The sequence below is a fragment of the Stegostoma tigrinum genome, chromosome 30, assembly GCF_030684315.1.
Source record: "Stegostoma tigrinum isolate sSteTig4 chromosome 30, sSteTig4.hap1, whole genome shotgun sequence".
In the NCBI taxonomy this organism is placed as follows: Eukaryota; Metazoa; Chordata; class Chondrichthyes; order Orectolobiformes; family Stegostomatidae; genus Stegostoma; species Stegostoma tigrinum.
Window position 1 is genome coordinate 15,030,344 of NC_081383.1, and position 25,396 is coordinate 15,055,739.

Here is a 25,396-nt window from a genome sequence, read left to right on the forward strand (position 1 = left end):
TCTTGGCCTTACTAATTTTTGACCCAGTTGACCAGAATATCCATATTTTCTTCTATTCTTGGACTGGCCTTTAACAATTCCCATTTCTATCTGTCCAGATGTAGTTAACGAATCTCCAATAGAGCATCTCCAAGATCACAGTTCTCCTCCAAGATCCCTTCCACTTTTATGACCCCACCATCACCAACCAAGATTTATGGAACCTATAAGTCAGACGTTCCGAGGTGTCTCAGTCTTTCCACATCCATTACGGTATTTTATAAGAATCTACTTTTTCAGTGAAATTTTAGGACAACTTGTCAAAGATTTTTTTGGGTATTGATACCACGAATATCTTGGAAATGTTAAAGACACGACCAAACAATTAACATATCAAATCACCTGGAAATACTCAAGTAGAGGGATAAAGGTAGGTTAATGTTTAACATCAATGGTATTGGATTGGAATCCATTTTGCCTGGATACTGGCTGGTTTACTGTGTGTTTGGATTTCCAGCATTTGTCTTATGTTGCTTTTTGCAAATATCTGAGTACCAAGTATGCATATTTAGAGTCTGGGCAAACTTTGTTTTGCAGAATATTTTGCCCAAAAAGAAAACAAATTTCCTTTCTGGCAGGCCAATTTGTAAATTCTATCACAGGACAAGGAGATGGAAAAAAATGACCAGTGAAAACTGCCAGCAGATTAATGAAATATGAAACAGACTGCATTGAAAATCCATCATTTACTCCAGAGCTGAAATCTACATAGATATTTTTAATCAACTTTGTTCAAGCTAAAACCATATAATCTAAAACCACATAATCTAGTGAATTTAACGGGGTTAACCTGCTCCATCTGTAGCTCATTTACAACGTTCATAGGTGTACCTCGAGCTGACCATAGATAATCCAGCTGCCACACATGCCACAGCAATCATTAGAACTTTCTTTCTTGGTATTTAGGGAGTACTGATTTTTTTTTCCCCTCAGGCCATTAAGGTGTCCAATGTACAGAGATAATATAACAGCCCTTAGCTCCTATCCCAACATGACTGTCACACCTATAAATGAAGGCAGATGTCCTTTCTATACTGGAATGTTTCACGAATTAACAAGAAACAGGAATGTCATAAAACACCAGTCAACCAGCAGCGACTAGAAATTACTTTAAGATTTCAAGCAAGCAAAAAACTAAGAATTCTGACAGCATAGAAACCATAACAAAACTGAAACGTATATCTACACTCAATTATACAGTCCACTATTCAAAGAGAGATTGAATAATTTCTGAAATATGCTGCACTGAATAGGTCAAGAGTTGAGAAGCCTATTCCATTTTTCTCATAGGCTTTGATTAGAAACTCTAATCTGACCACATTAGTTGAAGAAATGGGTACAAAATTCCTTTGTCCTCTCCATTTTTTTGTGCATTCATAAAGCTGAGAGGGGATCCTGGGGCAACTGTCTGTGCAGAGTTTGCACATTCTCCCCGTGTCTGCATGGGTTTCCTCTGGGTGCTCTGGTTTCCTCCCACAGTCCAAAGATGCTGCCGGCTGGATGAATCGGCTATTTTAAAGTGCCCGTAGTGTTCAGGGGTGTGTGGGTTATAGGGGGATGGGTCTGGGTGGGATGCTCCAAGGGGCGGTGTGGACTTGTTGGGCAGAAGGGCCTGTTTCCACACTGTGATCTAATCTAATAAAGGTAGTGGTGAGGAAGGGAATTCTTCGCATTTCAGGACTTTGGTGGAAGACTTTTGTCCCTAGTAGCAGAACTCGGAGGTGGACAAATGTGTAAATTCATGTCATTGGCCAGCACGCTATTTCCCTGACTTCATCCCACACCCCAGGATTCTTTTAACAAACATGAGGTGAGGGGTGGCCATTCCACCCACCCACAAATATCAAATAGCTGGGTCAATTAAGTAAAGGCCTTTTAGAACCGATCATTGGAGATCACTCAGAAAATTCCAGTTGACCTCCACGATCCTGAAGCCAAGATGGTCTCCCATCAACAGACTGCAGGGTTAGTGCTAGCAAACTGAGAAGTCTCCCCTGCCTGTCTGGCTTCAGCTGTAGCTGCAGGCCATCCTTTAGAGGGTCTGAAGTACATCTCCAGAATAAGGGTCTTTAGATAAGTTGGAGAGGGACTTTCTCACATTTTGGTGTATCCTTCCCTCACTTACATAGCAAATTAGAGATTCTGTAACTGCTCCCAAGCTAGAGGTCCTGCTATTGCCCTCTCCCCTCATCATTAGTCAGTCAATTTGATGTTGGTGAGTGACGGTTCTTCGCATAGTGAGGGCTTAAGAAATGTGGAGCTGAATCCTTACAGGGAACATCCTGGTTTATACATTTGCATCTAGTACTAAGTTAAATACAGGAATGCTATATATGTAGGGTTAATAATTAGTTATACTGCCCTGACAACATTAGCCTGAGCCTCTATTTAGCACTCACTATTACTACAGAGAACTTGAGATTTAGAAGTAAAAGGGCTATGATGATCTGGCACGAAAGAGGACATGAGGCCTGGAGCAAATCAGTCATGATTTTATTGAATAGTGAGGCAGGTTAGAGGGGCCATATGGCGTACTCCTGCTCCTATTTCTTATATTTTTCACTAGCAAAGCCAAGAATCACAAAATCAATGACTCAACTAAACATTCCACTGTTTATATACAAGAGCCACACAGACAATCCGGTCTATATATTTCTTAATATTTGTCATTTAATGCACTCACTTCCTATTCCTTATCTATGTCTCTGTGTTAGAAAAAACAAAGAAACATAGAAACTAGAGCCAGGAATAGGTCAGTCAACCCTTTGAGCTTGCTTCACCATTCAACATGGTCATGGCTGATCCTCTATCTTAATGCCATACTCCCATTTTCTTCCTAGACTACTTATCAGTCTCTTTCTTGAATACAGGCAGTGATTTGGCCTTCACAACCTTCTGAGGTAGAGAACAACATAGATTCCTTATTCCTTCAGTGAAGAAACATTTCCTCATAGTCTATCCCAGATCCTGACACTGTCCTAGATAATAAAATGTGAGGCTGGATGAACACAGCAGGCCAAGCAGCATTTCAGGAGCACAAAAGCTGACGTTTCAGGCCCAGACCCTTCATCAGAGAGGGGGATGGGGAGAGGGAACTGGAATAAATAGGGAGAGAGGGGGAGGTGGACCGAAGATGGAGAGAAAAGAAGATAGGTGGAGAGGAGAGTATAGGTGGGGAGGTAGGGAGGGGATAGGTCAGTCCAGAGAAGACGGACAGGTCAAGGAGGTGGGATGAGGTTAGTAGGTAGGAGATGGAGGTGCGGCTTGGGGTGGGAGGAAGGGATGGGTGAGAGGAAGAACAGGTTAGGGAGGCAGAGACAGGTTGGACTGGTTTTGGGATGCAGTGGGTGGAGGGGAAGAGCTGGGCTGGTTGTGTGGTGCAGTGGGGGGAGGGGACGAACTGGGCTGGTTTTGGGATGCAGTGGGGGAAGGGGAGATTTTGAAGCTGGTGAAGTCCACATTGATAACATTGGGCTGCAGGGTTCCCAAGCGGAATATGAGTTGCTGTTCCTGCAACCTTCGGGTGGCATCATTGTGGCACTGCAGGAGGCGCATGATGGACATGTCATCTAAAGAATGGGAGGGGGAGTTGAAATGGTTTGCGACTGGGAGGTGCAGTTGTTTATTGCGAACCGAGCGGAGGTGTTCTGCAAAGCGGTCCCAGAGCCTCCGCTTGGTTTCCCCAATGTAGAGGAAGCCACACCGGGTACAGTGGATGCAATATGCCACATTGGCAGATGTGCAGGTGAACCTCTGCTTAATACGGAAAGTCATCTTGGGGCCTGGGATAGGGGTCAGGGAGGAGGTGTGGGGACAAGTGTAGCATTTCCTGCGGTTGCAGGGGAAGGTGCCGGGTGTGGTGGGGTTGGAGGGCAGTGTGGAGCGAACAAGGGATCCATGGAGAGAGTGGTCTCTCCGGAAAGCAGACAAGAGTGGGGATGGAAAAATGTCTTGGATGGTGGGGTCGGATTGTAGATGGCGAATGTGTCGGAGGATGATGCGTTGTATCCGGAGGTTGGTGGGGTGGTGTGTGAAAACGAGGGGGATCCTCTGGGGGCGGTTGTGACGGGGGCGGGGTGTGAGCGATGTGTTGCGGGAAATGCGGGAGACGCGGTCAAGTGCGTTCTCGTCCACTGTGGGGGGAAAGTTGTGGTTCTTGAAGAACTTGGACATCTGGGATGTGCAGGAGTGGAATGCCTCATCCTGGGAGCAGATGCGGCGGAGGCGGAGGAATTAGGAATGGGGGATGGAATTTTTGTAGGAGGGTGGGTGGGAGGAGGTGTATTCTAGATAGCTGTGGGAGTCGGTGGGCTTGAAATGGACATCAGTTACAAGCTGGTTGCCTGAGATGGAAACTGAGAGGCCCAGGAAGGTGAGGGATGTACTGGAGATGGCCCAGGTGAACTGAAGATTGGGGTGGAAGGTATTGGTGAAGTGGATGAACTGTTTGAGCTCCTCTGGGGAGCAAGAGGCGGTGCCGATACAGTCATCAATGTAACAGAGGAAGAGGTGGGGTTTGGGGTCTGTGTAGGTGCGGAAGAGGGACTGTTCCACATAACCTACAAAGAGGCAGGCATAGCTGGGGCCCATGCGGGTGCCCATGGCCACCCCCTTTGTCTGTAGGAAGTGGGAGGAATCGAAAGAGAGGTTGTTGAGGGTGAGGACGAATTCGGCTAGGCGGATGAGGGTGTCGGTGGAGGGGGACAGGTCGGGCCTGCGGGACAGGAAGAAGCGGAGGGCCTTGAGGCCATCTGCATGCGGAATACAGGTGTATAGGGACTGGACATCCATGGTGAAAAAGAGGTGTCCTGACACTGTCCTGTTTGGTTTCAGATTTCTAACCATGGAAAGCATCCTCCTTGAATGTAGTATGTCCAGCCCTTTTCGAATTTTATACATTTCAAGTGCTTCCTTTCTCATTCTTCTAAAGTCCAGTGAATAGAGGCCCAGTCATACCAATCTCTCCTCATAGAACAGTCCTGCTATCCCTGGTATACGTTTAGTGAATCTCTGTTACACTCTTTCTGTGACAGGTATGTCCTTTCTTAGGTGGGGAGACCAAATCTGCACTAAATACTCCATGGTGTGATCTCACCAAGGCCTCTATGCATCATATTATTCATTATTTTTGGGCTTAGCAAGTAATACTCTGAAGAAAGCCTGGTTAAATTGGCTCCTTCCAAGCTATACATCTGCAAGGAATGGATCATTTCTAAATTAACCTTGTTGTGACCTGAGAGGGCAGATAAACAATGAACAAGGGCCAGCAAATTGCTCCCTACCTGGAACGTTCATGAATTAGAACTCCATTTGGAATCGTAATAACTTGGGAGACCTAACCTATGGCCTGGCCATAACAGGATAAATAAAACAAAATCTGTTTCATCTCTCCTCATAGGGCAATCACCTCAACCTAGGAAGCATCTAGTAAACTTTCTTTGCATAATAAGTCCCTCTGATTACCAATTGCTTTTTTTCAACGAATAGCTTCATAGTTTTCCACACTGTATTCCATCCTGACGTTCAGTAAAACAGAATAAGTGTTAACTAGCCAGAAGTGTCAAAACAGATTTTAAGATCTTTTTAAGTTTTTATAAAGGAAGAATGGAGGTGAAGGAAATTGACTCTTAGAGCCACAGGAAAGAGTAATTATCGTAGGGAATTAGGCCATGGCAGAGATGACAAGCAAAGTTTTGTGTTGGATTTTCACTGAAAAGTTGCAAGTTGGGAGGTGGGTTCATTTCCAGTTTTTGTGTCTAAAACTGAACCCTTACAGGCATCCCTGGGTTATGGGTAAGGAATCCATCATGTAAATATAATTGTTATGCAAAAGTTTTGCACTTAAATTCCACATTTTCAACACTGCCATTTTTGCCCCAGATAAAGTACAGCAGGTTCAAAAGGAAGTAAAGTCTGTTATTCTGTCTATTCCATATGTCATGAAACTCAGAAACATTAACAAATTTGTCAAACATGATTTTATTTTCATAATTATATATTGACTCCGCCCAATAATATTATTTAGAAAAATAAACATATTAAAGAGGAGCAATAATAGTATAAGTGTACAAATGAAGTTATTATTCCATAGTTAATACACCTCAGTTTTATTCTGATATAATGGCACTATTAAAATTAAACAGTTATTGACTTCTGAAGGTCTAAGACACATCTAGAATTAATGCTTGATAAGTGACAAAATTCCAATTTTGCAGATTTTACTTGTCGGCAAACGTCTCCTTTTTGAGTAATGCATCCAATTTTTAAGGAAAGAATGTAATTTAGCTTTCCTACAGTTGTCAAATATCAATTTTCTTATGATTGCTAGGATGAAAAGCATCTTAACAATTATATGATTCAAATGATAAATATCTTTAAAGATTTTCCCCAACTTCTTTAGCTATTTGTATCTTTTGCATCGTAGTCTGTGCCTATTTAGTCATTCCAAATATTAAATGGAAACACTCTCAAATAAAAAAAATGTTTTCATCAGAAGATAGCAGCTGAACCATTCCATCCATTTAGCAAAGCCAACCTTTCATTATCGACCGTTTTTCTATTTTGTATCCCAAATAATTGCCAACATGGCAGATTCAACATACTCTGATAAAAGTTTTATGGATGTTCTTAATTTAAATCTGCAGTGGTTTTGGTTTTGCGTGGATAAAATTAGTGGAAAGGGGGAAGACTAACACAATACTGTGCTTCAAATGTCTGTGGATTCGCACTTTAAAGCTTAAAAGGCTACTTGTCAAAATACTTCATTTTAAGTGTACTTGATTCACCCTTCAGCACATGTGCAACAATTTAATTTTGTATTTTGATGTCAGATGCTTTTCATCTGGTATAATTGAAAAATCAGGAAGCAAAGAGAAAGGACTAAAATTAATAGCGCAAGATTAAAAACAATGCAGAGAAGACAGGATTAATAAACAAAGCAAAGTCAGATGTGAGTTGTGCTGAGTTTTCAAAGTGTAAAAATTGCAGGATGAAACCTTAACAATGTCATATCAATACCAGTCTCCAAATGCTGTGCATTTAGATCTGCAAAGTTATGATAGCTGCTATCATCTTTATCTAGAGGAGTGACCACAGAATAACACAAATGGACACTGCACACTGTCTCACATGCATACAAATACACATATAATCACATTTAAGCTTTTGAAAAGGCATATTTATGAAGTCAGACACTGAGCATCTGACAACAAACCTAGCATGCCCCGAAAGGCATTCCATCCAGTAAAGCTAATGAGAGCAAAATCCCGTGGGACAAGGTGACCAAATTCCCAAGGCATGAATTCATAAAACTGCCCCATCCGAAAGTTATTTGTGGTGCAACAGATCACCCAAGCCTCTTCGTTCTTAATTTTTAAAAAGCTAACATTCCACTCTCTCAGCAGGGCATGTGAGGTCAGGCAATTTTCTGATGTCCCTGGTGGATTGGCAAAGACAGACTACGTCTGGCCTGAGTCATAAAACTTCTGCATTAACACATTGTCAGATGGAGGAACAAATATAATTCCCATTGAGAAAAATAGTTTGTTGTAAGTTAGCAATACTGTATAAATTTGGTGGGAATCAAGATACTAGGACTCAAGGAGGCTGCAAGGAGTTAACAACACATGAGCAAGCAGGTACAGCAAGCAATTTAGAAAGCAATTTTGAAAAAAAAAATTTCAGCTTTTATTGCAAGTCAATTGGTGTGCAAGATTAATGATGTTTTGTTTTAATTATCCTGAGTTTTGGTGGGATGAAACCAGGAAAATCATGTGCAATTTTGGTCTCCACATTTAAAATATGACGTACTTCCATCAAAGGCAGCACAGTAAAAGTAAACAAAATCATTCCTGGGATGAGATATTTATGAGACACTGATTAAATTGCGTCTATATCCTCTGAAGCTTTGAAGAATGAGCAGAAAATTTAACGAAACAGTCAAGATTACAATGGGACTTGACAGAATGAGCACTGTGCCAGTGAGCTGAATTTTCTAAGTGTCAATTTGGGTAAGCTTCATGGAGAGTTTCATTTAGTGGATGTTAGAGAGTCTTTTTGTGCTATGTTAGAAAACTCATGTCATTCACAATGAACAGGACACTATAGGGTTGTGGTGCATTGTACTTTCCTACTTGACGCAGGTGGAAGAACTGCCTAAAGCCAGGACGTCCCAGTACCAGTGCCATCTCTAAGCCCTGCCATGCGCCCCGTCCAGCTGGAAGTCTGAAGATGCCCTGTATGGTTAATTTGACTTTCCTCAGAAACGTTAGACTCCACTTTACTGATGAGGACCTGGAGGTCCTGCTAGATGGGTAGTTGTATGTGGTAACTGCCTGCGAAGCATACTGTGAGATGTTGGGAACTAAAGGAGGCCTGGAGGAACAAGCAGTGAAATGGAATTGCTTGATTATCGCTCTGACTTTCATGTCAAGAATTGTTGCTGCATAAAATCTCTCCAGTGAGTGGGATAATTGGAAACTGCATACCTCTGAGGACAGATGATATGGTTATGAGGATGACAAAACATGCAAACAGACCTCTCATTGCTCACCAACACGACTTTCATCTCGCCATTCAATATTTGGTTAGAATTTTTGTTCTCAACAGCAGGAAGCTCGTCACTGCTGATGTTAAGCAATTTTCTCAATGGCCTTGACAGTGACATATCTTTCAAAGGCTAGAAGGATTCTACCCAGTGTTCCCTTTAGATGCAGAATCTGAAACAAGATAGAACAGTTTCAGGATAAGGGACTGATGGTTGAAGACTGACAACAATGAAAAATGTCTTCACTCAAACAATTATGAATCTTCAGAATTCTCTGCCCCTACAGTTTTTAAATGTGATTATTTAATAAATTTAAGACTGACATTGACAAATATTTGGTCTCTAAGGGAATAAGGGTCAGTGTAGCAAGCCAGGAAGTAGAGCTGAATACAAAGCCATTCATTATCATATTGAATGGCTGAGTTTTCTTGAGCTCTTAGTTCTTACGCATAAATAATAATTATGATCTAATATTTTTATTCTATTTAACTGAAGAGGTATGCTTGAAATTATAATTATTTTTTAATAGATGCAGTGGAGTGGAAATTTCAAAACATCAGTTGTGTATCCATTTGTCTATAATATCTGAATGATAAGACTTAGCAAGAATCCTGAAGCTCATTCTTTAGTTTAAAATGATTTTGCATGTGCTTTTCTGTTTCTGAATAATGTATATAACTAGCATCTGGTTTTAACTGAGGTTATGTTTTTACAGAAAGCCAAGTACTATTTGACTGTTGATTAGCACTGCTCTTCAAAAGAAAGAAGTTCAATATGTTCTTAATAGATCTTGAAAATACTCTGAGTTTTGCAAAGAGATTTTATTAATTAACACAAAACATAAATCTTTTGAATACTGAATTAACTGCTATGTTAGGCTCAACATGAAAGGGGCACAGGAATCAGAACACGGAGATGCCAAGTCTCATTTTCCTCCTTCACCACTGCTGACACTGAGATCAAGATTGTCATCCAGCAGTGAATCACACCGAGAGTTGCCTCCAGACTAAAACTCATTCTTTACATACAAGCCAGAACTGTACAGTCCACAATGTCACATTGGATTATACATTAGAATTGTCCAACATCCTTTGGTAAATGTGATTCCACCTTTCAAATTTGCGCCCATCTTTCCTTCAATTCCATGGCCTAATCCATCCAATCAGGTTTTTCCCTTTCCACAGCACTTCAACAGTCATTATCAGAGGTGCTCTGGCACTTTTTGAGATTGTGACTGTGGAAAATTATCCCTCCCCGTCCTTCTCAAGCTATCTGCAGCCTTCGTCACAGATGACCACACTACATTTCTTCAACACCATTGCTCTGTGGTAACAGGAAATGGTTCTGCTCGTCTCTCCCCTCAGATGTTCCAGACCTGCTGAGTTTCTCCAGTCTGTTGCTCCTGACATCAAGATAGATTTCGTTAGACTTCTCATGTGATTCTCCCAAATTTCTCACTCTAGCCCATGTTGTTGAGGCTCTGTAAGATTTGACCCTTCTTCTCTCAATGTCTTATAATCAATATATGACTTAAAAATGAAGCTCTGTTTAATAGTGGCCAAAATTCTTCTTGGAAATGAAGAAACAATATTACCCTTGTTAATGAAGGAGCAGACAGAAGTATCTAATGCATAACAGGATTATATAATGAATGAACTTGTAAGTTATAAATCAGTTACATTTAGAAGGCAGTGGTCAGATTTTGGCCTCAGTAAAGGATATTACTGAGGGTAAAGGAATTACGCAATTGTTATAAACCAAATATTGGCTTGTTAAAAATGAACTTTACGTACTATTATGCCACTAATGTCGAATGGAATGAATGTTTCATATAAGCTGTTGGATATTATGAAGAAACTAGCTTGCAAGTGAATTTTAGGAGAAACAATTTGCAGATGTTTTGAAATACTGAGTGTGGTAATGCATGAAACATCAGCCTCTATGGCTACAAAATACGGTTATAGAATTTCATATGTTTGTGCACCATTTGCGTCTGTCCTCATTATTTCCATAACACTATGAGGCACTAGGAAGAACTTAAACTTTCAAGTGGGAAGTCAGTGGGATGCCTGAGCCATCTCATTAAAAGCCCATTAGAAACAGATGTCCAGAGGCAGCCCACAGGCTTTGTGTATGTGATGATTGTTTCTGCGTATTGGATGACATACATACATACTAAGATTGAGACATAGTGCTCTCCAGACATTTTCAGAGGACCTAGCCAGAGAATGTCTAAAAAATGTAATGCCCTAAGGAAGAGGAAAATATTTTTGGAAAAAGGATTATAACGAGTCTCCTCAGGAAGGAGGCAATGTTTGACAAAGAAGATGTTTAACGTTAAAGCAATTGAAAAAAACCACTCGACATCATTTGTGCACCTGTGTATACAGCATCAAAGGATTAGCATAGAAATATATGTACAGAGGTACTTTGTGTCCCTCCATAAATGGAATGCCTTCTCATGGATTCTACATAATCTGGTGGGGTCAGCATTTTGGCAGGCAAACTTATTAAGGCAGAGGCCCACTAATTTTAGAGTGTTGATATGAAATTTGAACTGGAAATGGTTTATTTTTAATAGCTTATCCAAGTAGCAATTAATGATTCTGAAATCATTTAGAAACAAAAGGTAGCTAACAATTGAGAAGAAATTAAATGAAAAAAATTAAATGGAAAAAGTCACACTAATGCATTGTGTATTTTGCCACGTAATGTCAAGAAAAGAAATATATGATTAGTGGGCTCAAAAAGTGTTAGCAAGAATTTGAAGCCTTTAGCTTGAAAATAAAACTGCTCATGAAAGTCTTCAAAAGTGCAAGGGATGATTTCATAAATAGGCCCCAGCAAGATATCTAAGAATAACAATTTATTTATATTGCTGAATTTTATAAGTCTCACTTGGAACACTGAAATTCAAATTCCTGAACAAAAATGTTTGTTTTATCAGTGGACCTTGGTTGCGGTTCATTTTCTACACACTGCTGCCTTTTGGTATTTATATTCATTTGCTACTGGATTCAGATTTGTTGTTGTTTTGCAAATATCAATTTTTTTATGAACTAAAAGGCGTGATATCAAGGTGTTGTCAACTATGAAGGGTAAAACTAAATTGCAACACAAGAGAAAATGTATATTTTAAGCATATTATCACCAGATTATTTATGATGTTGTTCAAGGTGAGTTTCTGGACAGGCTAAAGTTTGCTTTCTGAAATCTAAGCATTTCTGTATTGCAATTAAAGTACTACAGAAGTCATGGCTATATTCTTAATAAAAGTTTCATATTATGCTGCTTTATCTGCCTTCTCTATGCCATGAAATACATAATATTCATTCTGTTGCTAAAGCAAATCTTTGCCCTTTAAGGGCATAAACTCTCATTGGTGTTAAATAAACAAAGAACAAAGGCAATTGGAACCTATTTTAGAGAAAAACAAACCCTTTTATGGGCTATGGACATCAATGTCAAGGCCAGCATTTGTTGTCGGTCCATTGAGAACTGCTGCAGTCCATGTGGTGTTAGGAAGGCCTCATATTGCATTAGTACAGAGGAGAAATTGAATCTGAGTAGCATAATGCATTTGTTCTCCCAGGAACAACATGAGATTTTAAATTTTAGGCGTAAACATTTCAGAACCATTAAATTCACTTTGAACATTTACTACAAGATTTTCTTTAATTTGAAAACACTGTATTGTGAGACAGCATTTCTGCAGAACAGGAGAACCATTCAGCCATCACAGTTTGTTGGTGGTTTTTTGGTATCTCAGATCATGTTAATACATGTAAACACATACGTACGCACATGAATTCACAGCAACAAAAGCAAACTGAATTCATAAAGGGCCTTTAACAGAGTAAAATAACCAACGTTCTTCATAGAAGCATTATCGAATAAAAATTGAAATGTTGGACAGCTGGCCAAAAGCTTGGTCAAAGAGATGAGTTGTAAGGAATGCCTTAAAGGCTGAGATGGACAAAGAGATTTAAGGAGGAATTCTAATGTTTCAAAGTGGAGTCACATGCTGAAATTTTGAGTTACAAAAGCTGCTGTGGAACTTCAACAAAGCTTTAACAGCTTTATCCTCTCTCTGACCACACACACGCATGTATGCACACATCCACATGTAATCATTTGTAGTGCAAGACATTACAGTATATTGATATACACACATACATGTGGACTACATTAATCTAGTCTGTGCCATAGGTTTTAATGTCTTATCTAGATCATACCAAGAACTTTCACTGAGGTGTTATGTAGTCTACTTGGGGAAGTGAAGAACAGATTAAACACCCAACATCATCTTGGGGTAGGAAACTGAAACTTTGTCTCTTAATAATTATTATTCTTAGGAGAAGATATTACTGGAGTTTTCATTTAGAATGCAGCTTTAAAATACAAAATCTTCCAAATAACAACACAGGGAAAGAACAGAACAAAATAAAACCAGAAAGGAATAAATGAGAAGATTCCAAGCCACAACATGTGAATACAATGCAATGAAAATTTCAGCCATTACGATGGATTTTGGGAAAATGTTGATTGATAGGAAGAGAGCTAGGTAGAGGTTTGGGAAAAGACTTTTAATGAGGAGCCTCAATGGTAGGATGAAAAGAATAACATCCAAAAGACTGGACTGTTGAAATCAAGAGTGGTTATTCTAGAGTTATTTCTAGCACCCATAAGACCATAAGACCATAAGACATAGGAGTGGAAGTAAGGCCATTCGGCCCATCGAGTGCACTCTGCCATTTAATCATGGCTGATGGGCATTTAAACTCCACCTACCCACACTCTCCCCGTAACCCTTAATTCTCTGCGAGATCAAGAATTTATCGATCTCTGCCTTGAAAGCATTTAACGTCCCGGCCTCCACTGCACTCTGTGGCAATGAATTCCACAGGCCCACCACTCTCTGGCTGAAGGAATGTCTTCTCATTTCCGTTTTAAATTTACCCCCTCTAATTCTAAGGCTGTGCCCACAGGGCCTAGTCTCCCCACCTAATGGAAAGAGCTTCACAGCGTCCACCCTTTCTAAGCCATACATTATCTTGTAAGTTTCTATTAGATCTCCCCTCAACCTTCTAAACTTTAATGAATACTATCCCAGGGTCCTCAGCCGTTCATTGTATGTTAGGCCTACCATTCCAGAGAGCATCCGTGTGAATCTCTGCTGGGCACGCTCCAGTGCCAATATGTCCTTCCATGAGGTGTGGGCCCAAAATTGGACACAGTATTCTAAATGGGGCCTAACTAGAGCTTTATTTAGTCTCAGAAGCACATCGCTGCTTTTATATTCCATCCCTCTTGAGATAATTGACAACATTACATTTGCTTTATTAATCACGGATTCAACCTGCAAGTTAACCTTTAGAGAATCCTGGACTCACACTCCCGATCCCTTTGTACTTCGGCTTTATGAATTTTCTCACCTTTTGGAAAATAGTCCATGCTTGTATTCTTTTTTTCTAAAGTGCAAAACCTCGCATTTGCTCACTTTGAATTTCATCAGCCATTTATTGGACCACTCTCCTAAACTGTCTAAATCTTTCTGCAGCCTCCCCACCTCCTCAGTACTACCTGCCTGTCCACCTAACTTTGTATCATCAGCAAACTCCTCCAGAATGCCCCCAGTCCCTTCATCCAGATCATTAAACAATAAAGTGAACAGCTGTGGTCCCTACACTGAACCCTGCGGGACACCACTTGTCACCGGTTGCCATTCGAAAAAAAGAGCCTTTTATCCCAACTCTCTGCCTTCTGTCAGACAGTCAATCCCCAATCCAAGCCAGTAGCTCACCACGAACACCATGGGCCCTCACCTTACCCAACTCTCATGTGCCTTGTGTTATTTGCTGTGAAAATCCATTCCAATGCCTTTGTTACCTCTTGACAATTCCAACACAGTCCTGGCAGGTCTCCCACATTCTGCCTTTCTTAATGTTAGTTGAGGTCATCTAAAATTTTGCTGTTCATGTCCTAGCTCAAACCCAGTCTGATTTACTTACCACTCTGTGTACACTGACCTAAGTTGGTTCCCTTAAATTCTAATTTCTATTTTCAAAACTCTCTAGGCCCTTGCTCCTCTTTGTCTCTTGAATCGCCTCCACTCTATAACCCTTCAAAATATCTGCACTTTGGTCCTGAATTTTAACCACTCCACCAGTCGTGATCATACCTCCAGTTTCCCAAGTACTAAACTTTAGGATTTAATCCCAGGCCTCCCTACCTTCCCACCTCTTTTTCCTCCATTCAGGTGCTGCATGAAGCCTATGTCTGTGCCAGCTTTTGGCTAGCTGCCCCATCAATTCCTTAGATGGCTTTGTGTCTCATTTTCTTTAAAGCACTCCTGACAAGCCTCTTAGAATATTTTAATGCATTTTAGAGTGTCATATGAAATACAGGTTGTCCTATTGAATATCAAATCTAGGATAGGGCCCAACAAAACCCAAAATGGCTATTTGTTGCAGTTTTATTTTGTTGTAACTCAAATCATTCAGATTTTCATTGTATCAGAGCAGTCAACACTTACTATCTATAACAATCTCAGAAATACATTTGCGAAGATTTCCTTCATTCAGTATTATGACTAAATCAAAAACAGGTTCTTCTGAAAGCAGCTGTTAATTTTGCTAAAAATGCCAAGTAGAGTAATCACCTCAAGTCCAATTCCAATATTGCTACATCATAACCACAGGAGCTCCCTGCCCAAAACTTCATCACATAAAATACTCTTGCTGAAATGTAAAATCACAGGGAATTGACAAAGTGACTTCCTGAACGAACTCTACCCGTGGGAGCCTTGCCTGCTTCAACTCACATCTGGAATATTGGCTGTTACATCCTTAATTTTTGATTGGAAAGAGTCAAACATCCAGATAAACCATTACCTTTCCTTTCCTTTTGAAAAGAAAGTAGACCCTTGCTGTTGGCAAAGCTTGCACTTTTTCACATGTTTTAATGTTTTATCATAGACATTACTTGTAAACAGCTGATGTCAGATTCAGATAGTGGATCAGAATGCCCTAAATTCTTGAATCTATCAACCTTCAATAATGCTGAGAATGGGACGTGTTTTAAGTGGTTCAGTAATTAGAAAATTCTTCTACATACATGCGAATCTATCATTAAGAAAGAAATAGCAAGACATCTGGATATAAATTGTCCCAGTGGAAACACCCAGCATAGGTTCATGAAGGGTGGGTCATGTTTAAATAATTTGGTGGAATTCTTTGAGGATATTACTTGCATTATGAACAGTGGGGAACCTGTGGATGTGGTGTATCTGGATTTCCAGAGGGCATTTGATAAGGTACCACACCAAAGGCTGCTACATAAGATAATGTTGTATGGTATTACAGGTAATGTATTGGCATAGATAGAGGATTGGTTGACCAGTAAAAAATGAAGAGTAGGGGTAAATGAGTGTTTTTCTGGTTGACGGTCAGTGGCTAGTGGTGTGCCGCAGGGATCAGCGTTGCGACCACAATTGTTTACAATTTATATAGATGATTTGGAGTTGGGGACTAAGTGTGGTGTGTCAAAATTTGCAGATGACACTAAGATAAGTAGTAGAGCAAAGTGTGCAGGAGACACTATAACTCTGCAGAGAGATATGGGTAGTCTAAGTGAGTGGGCAAAGGTCTGGCAGATGGAGTACAATGTTGATAAGTGTGAGGTCATCCATTTTGAAATACAGCAAAATGGGACTATGTTTTAAATGGTAAAAAATTTTGGCACGCTGCTGTACAGAGAGACTTGGGTGTCCTTGTGCATGAATCGCTATAAGTATGATTGCAGGTGCAGCAGGTAATTAAAAAGGCAAATGGAATTTTTTCTGCCATTGCTAGAGGGATGGAGTTTAAAAACAGTGAGGCTATGCTGCAGCTGTATAGAGTCCTGGTGAGACCTCACCTCGAGTACTGTGTGCAGTTTTGGTCTCCTTACCTGAGAAGGGATATACAAGCACTGGAGGGGGTGTAGAGGAGATCCACACGGTTGATTCCAGAGTTGAGAGGGCTGGATTATGAGGAGAGACTGAGTAGACTGGGATTATACTCATTGGAATTCAGAAGAATGAGGAGAGATCTTATAGAAACATGTAAGATTATGAAGGGAATAGATAAGTTGGAGGCAGGGAGGTTGTTTCCACTAGCAGGTGAAACTAGGACTAGCGGGTATAGCCTCAAAATAAAGGGAAGCAGATGTAGGACTGAGGTCAGGAGGAACTTCTTCACCCAAAGGTTGCGAATCTGTGGAATTCCCTGCCCAGTGAAGCGGTTAAAAATACTTCACTGAATGTTTTTAAGGCAAGGCTAGATAAATTTTGGACAGTAAAGGAATTAAGGATTATGGTGACTGGGCGGGTATGTGGAGCTGAGTCTCAAAAAGATCAGCCATGATCTTATTAAATGGCGGGGCAGGCTCAAAGGGCCGGATTGCCTACTCCTGCTCCTAGTTCTTATGTTCTTATGACGTGCATATAGTCGGCTCCAACAGATGAGTCACATCAGGGCCTATTACACCATTAAAGTGGAGTTAAGAAATCGCATGAGATTGTTTGGAATGAGACGTTGGAGGGTCTTGTAGGGTCCTGACAACTGCTATCAAAAGAAAATGATCAATGAGGGGGCTTGTTGGGAAAGTGCTCTGTTCAAATTGGCTCTGAGATAGCAAGAACTGTTCAATTTGGCTGCTGAATTTATCCACAAAACAACAACGATTACAGCTGAGGAGTGATTCATAGGCCTTGTGTAGAAAAAATCTATACTGATGTGACTCTTATTTCTTTTTAAGCATTACTATTTTTCCAGTGCAATCCAAGATTTGTCTATCTGGCTGTCGTCTGCTTGGGAAATGAATTGGGTGATGCTGAGAGGCATTAAATCTGAGCCCTCCACACCCACAACCTCCCCATGAGCAGATAATAATTCACAAACAGACTGCATGCCCACTGTTACTTTGTAACGTGCACCTGAAATATGTTATCTGGTTATTGTTTCTGATTGTTACATAGCTTACTGAGGCATTTGTTCCAAAAGTATTAAAACTCACTTCTAAAACAGCATCCTTATAATGTACTGAGCATCAACATTGACTACATGAAAATTTCAGCACAATCATACATTAAAAGGAGATGGACTAGTCATCTAGAGGCTCAGGTTGATATTTTATGTACATGGATTCAAATCCCACTGTGGCAGGTGGTGAAATTTGAACTCAGTAAAACTCCGGAATAAAATGATAGCCTAATGGTGGCCATTTAACCATGGTTGCTTATTGTAAACAGAAACATTTGATTCACTTTAGGGTAGGAAATCTGCCCTCCTTACCAAGACTGGCTGACATCTGATTCCAAACCCACAGCAATATGGTTAAGTCTCAACAGGGAAATTAAGACAAAATAAATGCTGCTTAGGCAACAATGACCAAATACAGTGGGAGCAACCAATTCGGGCGTACATTCATAGAAACATAGAAACATATCGGAAGGCCATTCAATCTATTTGAATACGCTGGTTCTTTGATAAAACAGTTGTACTTAGGTCTACACTTCAGGTTTTATGCCTGTAAGGTGTGATTTCTCATTGTAAAAAAGTCTGACCAACTTTCTTTCAAAGAAACATCAAAACTGTGCTAGAAGTGTCCTCCTTTGCTCAAATTTCTACTAAAACTTACCTGCATGTTAACATACACAAAATTTTCCAGGAGAATGTCCTTTAAACAGTTTCCTCTTACAAACAGCCTTCTATTCCCATACTGGAAGGTGATGGCCCAGTGGTATTATTGCTAGACTGTTAATCCAGAGACCCAGGTAATGCTCCAATAAGCCAGTCCATATTTCAACTGATAAAGAATAAAATTCATTTTACTTAAGTATCTGGTAATGGCTCTTTTGTGCCTGTGTATTGAAATGACATACTTGTGCAAATTATCTTAGGGTAGCAAATGAGACCTGTAGTTTATCTTGCTTGAGTAGTAGGAGTTAGTGACCTGTTTTGACCCATCTGACATATGTGTTGTTCACTGGGTTCTTCCGGACTGTTTCTGATCTTCACTTTAAATATTTGCTGGTTGAATGCAAACACATTGCACACAGCAATTTGAGACTCTGCACATTGTTTAATTTGCTTCAAAGACTGAGAGTCAAATTATAATTAGTCATTATGAACTTTGTGTATTTTAACTTTACAGTATTCTATAGAATAATTTTCATGTTACTCAGTTTTCCAGACAGCAGTCAGTCTGCTTCTATTTTATCATAATGTTGATCCAAATTGTCCTGTTGTGAACAATCTCCACCTGCTTTATCTCAACTTGACATGTTAAATTCCGTTGCCACATTTTTGCATTGATACAACACCCTTAGCATGAGTTTGGCTTCTGAGTACCAAACTCCCTCAGCAATGAACATTTTATAATTACACCCCAAATATAGTTGACTCTGTAGCTTGCCTGTTACAGCTAGCTAATACTGAGTGATTACCCATTATAACAGCTGCTGGGGCTTAAATACATATTAGTTTGACTTTAGAATAACACTGGGGACTCAGTATCTTAGCACACCATGTATGAGAGTTGAAAAATGTCAAAATAAAAAGAAACAAACAAAGAAACAAAGAAACCTACAGCACAGGAACAGGCCCTTCGGCCCTCCAAGCCTGCGCCGATCAAGATCCTCTGTCTAACCTGTCATCTATTTTCTAACGGTCTGTGTCCATTTGCTCCCTGCCCATCCATGTACCTGTCCAAATATATCTTAAAAGACACTAATGTGTCTGTGTCTACCACCTCCGCTGGCAACGCGTTCCAGGTGCCCACCAACCTCTGTGTAAAGAACTTTCCACGCATATCTCCCTTAAACTTTCCTCCTCTCACTTTGAACTCATGACCCCTAGTAATTGAGTCCCCCACTCTGGGAAAAAGCTTTTTGCTATCCACCCTGCCTATACCCCTCATGATTTTGTAGACCTCAATCAGGTCCCCCCTCAATCTCCATCTTTCTAATGAAAATAATCCTAACCTATTCAACCTCTCTTCATAGCTAGCACCCTCCATGCCAGGCAACATCCTGGTGAACTTCCTCTGCACCCTCTCCAAAGCATCCACATCCTTTTGGTAACGTGGCGACCAGAACTGTACACAGTACTCCAAATGTAGCCGAACCAAAGTCCTATACAACTGCAACATGACCTGCCAACTCTTGTACTCAATACCCCGTCCAATGAAGGAAAGCATGCCATATACCTTCTTGACCACCTTATTGACCTGCGTTGTCACCTTCAGGGAACAATGGACCTGAACACCCAGCTCTCTCTGTTCATCAATTTTCCCTAGGACTTTTCCATTTACTGTACAGTTCGCCCTTGAATTTGATCTTCCAAAATGCATCACCTCGCATTTGCCCGGATTGAACTCCATCTGCCATTTATCTGCCCAACTCTCCAGTCTATCTATATTCTGCTGTAATTTCTGACAGTCCACTTCACTATCAGCTACTCCATCGATCTTAGTGTCATCAGCAAACTTGCTGATCAGACCACCTACACCTTCCTCCAGATCATTTACATATATCACAAACAACAGTGGTCCCAGCAGAGATCCCTGTGGAACACCACTGGTTACAGGTCTCCAATTTGAGAAACTCCCTTCTACTACTACCCTCTGTCTCCTGTTGCCCAGCCAGTTTTTAATCCATCTAGCTAGCATACCCTGGACCCCATGTGACTTCACTTTCTCCATCAGCCTGCCATGGGGAACCTTATCAAACGCCTTACTGAAGTCCATGTATATGACATCTACAGCCTTTCCCTCATCAATCAACTTTGTCACGTCCTCAAAGAATTTTTTTTGTTTTTGACCCCCTCTAGTTTTCAGGCTGTGCCCATGGGTCCTAGTCTCCCCAGCAACCCTTCCTAAACCACGCATGGCATCAAACACTCCTCAACCTATTATTACTGGCAAAAAAAACCACTCAGAATGCATTCACTTCCTCTAACTCCCCATAAGAGAGTAAGAACACTCATCAAAGGTAAAGAGCAGCTACACGAAGCAACACTCCAGACCAACTTCCTGCTCAGAAGAGAACACTCTCAATCCTCCTCATGGCTTGTGAGACCAGACACTCAAGAACCCATTTCTCTAGGCAACAACTATAGAAATGATCCCTAAGAGTATAGTCTTCAATCAAGAGTATAGGATTCAATTTATTCCATATCTAACAGTGAACTATTAATTTGCTGTTACAGTCCATTCCTCTGAATTCAAAATCACATTATTGAAATAACCTCAATTTAATTTTGGTTGCATAACATGCCATTTTGCTGAATATTTTACATTTCAGGTTATTAAATAACTCAATTTTGGCATGGCAAAAGCTTTCAAATTAAAATGAGTAGATAGCATAAAGGGGAGGTTAAAGGAAAATGATCCACTCTAAATACGAGTTCACCAAGTTGGGATTGACCAATCTTATGTGTCAGCTTTAGTGCAAACTTGATCAAATGAGAATAAGGCTAGCTCTCACTGGATCACACGATCAGAGAGTTCCAATAATCTTTCTCAGAGGTCTACAATGCATCACACTATCCTGAATTAAATATATTGCATTTCCTTCACTACCACTGAAACAAATCATAAAATTCCCACCCCAGGGTATAACACAAGGACTAGACTGATTCAAGCAAGTGGCTCAGTGACCTCCTTGAAATGGCAAATAGGGGAGGACAGTAAATGTCAGCCTCGCCAATGGTGCTCAGATCAAGTGGAAGAATAAAACAAAATTAAGATTTGGGTAAAGAGGTTAAGACTTACGTGGTTGGATTAGGTTTACTGTATTGAGCTCAGTGATCTGTCATGATGATAATGAAGGTAGGGCAAGCTCAAGGGGTTGAATGGCTTGTTCCTGCTCCTATCTTACATATTTCTGGGTTTGAAAATTACAATCTTTAGAAATTAGAGAAGTATATCAGGACTTCATTCTAAAAGCTATGCATCTGTGTTATTGTCAGTGCTTTCAATGGTCTGATGCATATTTTACATCCTTTGAAAGAATGGAGACATTCATAGATTCATAAAGTACAGAAGAGGCATTTAAGCTTATCGTACCATCGAAGACTCACTAAATCTACTCTAATCCCCCTTTCCAGTACTAGACCCATAGCCATGAATGTTATGACAGTTCAAGACCTCATCCAAGTACTTTTTAACGCATGTGAGGGTGCCCACCTTAGCTACACTTCCAGGCAATGTGTTCCAACGTTTGGGTGAAAATTTGCTTCCTCAAATCCTCTGTAAAGCTCCTGCCTTCCATATTAAAATAATGTGCCCTTGTTATTAAGCCTTTAGCTAAGAGAACAGCTGCTTTCTACCCACTCTTTGTATGCCCCTCATAAACCAACGCATCTTTATTAGTTCTCCTCACAGCCTTATCTGATTTAAAGAAAACAACCTGGGCTTATCCAGCCTCTATTGTTAGCTCAACTGTTCCATCCCAGGCAACATCCTGATGAATTTCCTCTATACTTCCTCCAGTGCAATCACAGCCTTTCCCACTGTTATTAGACTTCTCAATGGACCTCCCAAACTTTAAATTTAGTGTTGATGTCACTCTTTTGTGCAACTTCTTGGCAGATGTAAATTTGTATTTCTTGCTCTGCTTTATTATCCCTTTGCACTGTATATTGTATGATCTGCCTGTACTGCACATAAAACAAAACTTTTCACTGCACCAAGATATATGTGACAATAACAAGTTGTTGGAGCATCAAATATGCTGCTTGGAAGTGCAATAGAGGCACAGTGGCTCAGTGGTTAGCACATTTCCCATGGTTAACCCATGGGTGACTGTCTGTGTGGAGTTTGCACGTTCTCCATGTGTCTGCATGGACTTCCTCCGGGTGCTTTAGTTTCCTCCCACAATCTAAAGACATGCAGGTTAAATGGATTGGCTATGCTCAATTGCCCATAGTGTCCAGGCACATGCAGGCTGGTGGGTTAGTCATGGGAGATGTACGATTATAGGGTGTGGGTCTATGTGGGATGCTCTTTGGAGGGTCGGTGTGTACTCAAGATTGATTGCAGTCATCGCTGTGGAGCAGAAGTAATTGTAGGCAATCTTAAATTGTTACCTGTGGGTCACAATGCACAAAAGAAATGGAGGCTGCACAAGGGCGTGGAGTTGACTTCCTGTTACCTTGAACTGTAAGTAATTTGCCAACATACTCTTATATGCAATGCTGCCTTTCTTAGGTGATGTGATGATGGGACAATAAAGTTTCAGCAAAATCTCCCAACAGATTTGCGCAATATGGATTGTACTGCATTCATTGGAATTGGGTCCACTTTGTTAAGGATCATTGCAAAGGCATTCCATGAACCTCCCATTCAGAGTTCTTCACGTTTTACTACATTGAGGACGATGGTAAATTACCATTCGTGCGTAATGTGAATGCTCACTGCTCAATTTACTAAGGAATGGTCTGTTTCTGATGTTCATTGAAACCATGAGCAATGATTCCAGCTACAGCAGGGGTAATCTTTGTCGTAGTTACTGTACCACAAAGGCACATAGAAGTACACCAGCAAACCCAGGATCAGCAGCAACATCCAGTGTTTGCCAAGCAGCCTCCAAATGACCAAGTTGCAGATGAAGGTCCCCTCAGGATGCAGAGGATGTTACAGGAGGCCCAGAGCTTATCATCATCAATGCTATTTTGTCCAGTTGAGTGAGGCATATTGTCACATAGACCAAAATGTGCTAAGACACCATCACAGAACTGTATCATCTGCTGCAGCAGGACTTGCGAACTGAAGCAGTGGGTAGTCATCCTTTCCTTGTGGCTGTCATGTCAGTTTGACAACTGCTCTAAACTGTTATGCAACTGGCTTTTTTTTTGAGGACCACCTAGGGCTTTATATGTGATCTCACAATTCACAAACCTCAAATGTATCAGGACTGCTACCAACGCAATTAGTGCCAAATTACAAAGGCTATGGGCTTTGAGAACATTCTGGCCAAAGTACTGAAGACTTCTTCACCAGAACTTGCCATGCTCTTAGTCAAGCTGTTCCAGTACAGTTTAACACTGGCATCCTCCCAAACATTTTGAAAATTCCCGAGTATGTTCGCTACGCAAAAGCAGGACAAATCCAGCCAGGTCATTTACTGCCCCATCAGTCTATTCTCGATCATCAGTAAAGTGATGGAAGATGACATCAACAGCGCTGACAAGTCACACTTGTTTTGAAATACCTTGCTAACGCCCAATTTGGGTATTGTCAGGGCCACTCAGCTCCTCAACTCATCATTATAGCCTTAGTTCAAACATGACCAAAAGAGCTAAATTCCAAGGGTGAGACAATAGTGACTGCACTTGATATCGGCTGCATTCAATGAGTGTGTTATCAAGGAACTTGAGCAAACTGGAGTCAATGGAAATTGGGGGATAAACTCTTCAGTGGTTGGAGCTATACCTGACACATAGGAAGATGCTATGTACCATGCTACCTCCTCAGTTCTGCACTGTTTTCAAAATCTGGGTGAGATTCGATCTCTTCCCATCTTTCCAAAAATGGTGGTAATATAGTTAGTGGGCCATGAATCAGCCTTGTCATTAGCTGTTATGTTTGGGTCTAATTATGAGTTGTAAAAAGACCAAGTAGTAGAACTGTGGAAATTTGAACCAAGAACGGTCTATTACATGTCTTTACAGCTACACTGCCAGACCTAGACTGTCTCCCACCAAGTGTCCCCCTCTAAGTCACCAGACCCATTCTCTTAAAGGGGTAGCACACACCCCAACTACATACATATCAATATGGATTCAATTACCCATTATATATCTGTCCCAATTCTTATGTGTATTGATAAGTGAAGCAAGATCTTGATGCTTTTGTGCTCCTGAGATGCTGCTTGGCCTGCTGTGTTCATCCAGCCTCACATTTTATTATCTTGGAATCTCCAGCATCTGCAGTTCCCATTATCTCTTGATGCCTGTTCCTTGTTTGCTTAGCTGAGTGATGTACCTGACAACTAGGACTATTAGTATTTGGCAAAAGGGCAACTTAGAGTCAACCTTATTGATGTGAAACAAAAACAGAAATTATTGGAGAAACTCAGCAGGTCTGGAAGCATTCAGAGGAGAGAGAAACAGAGTTAACGTAATGAGTCAAGTGTTTTTACATTGAATTAAATTTCTCAAATAGTTTCAATGGGCAGTGGCGATAGTGGGAAGGGTGACAATTTATTCACATTCTACTGAATGACTAACTCAAATCTGTGAATTACTGACCCAGTAAAACACACAGAACAATTACTTAAGAACAATTACACAGAGAGTTGTGAGAGCATGGAATGCGTTGCCAGCAGCAGTTGTGGAAGCAAAGTCATTGGGGTCATTTAAGAGACTGCTGGACATGCATATGGTCACAGAAATTTGAGGGTGCCTACATGAGGATCAATGGTCGGCACAACATTGTGGGCTGAAGGGCCTGTTCTGTGCTGTACTGTTCTATGTTCTATGTTCTATGTTCTATAAAAACTCCATGGGTAAAAAAAAATTAGCATGTCTCTTGTTCAAATAAATGTGAAACCACTAGGTCTATTTTTAAATCAGCTATTAATATTACCAAACAAAAATGGCAAATTAGGTAAAATCTAGAAGAACCTTGAAAATTGTGAGCACTAGTTTAGCACCAATGTTACATCTTCAAAGTCTTTTCTGATTTAAAATTCATTCCAACCTATCGATAAATGCTCAGGTTTAAATTATTTTTCCTTTGGTTTCACAGCCTGAAATCAAAAGATCT

General features: G+C 40.6%; 1 non-coding gene across 1 annotated transcript; it reads right to left on the reverse strand.

Annotated features, from left to right (window-relative positions):
- Positions 1-20,556: 20,556 nt before the first annotated feature.
- LOC125466082 (small nucleolar RNA U3) lies at positions 20,557-20,770 on the reverse strand. The gene has a single exon (XR_007250376.2). It is a non-coding gene; the product is annotated as a small nucleolar RNA U3 (small nucleolar RNA).
- Positions 20,771-25,396: the final 4,626 nt, after the last annotated feature.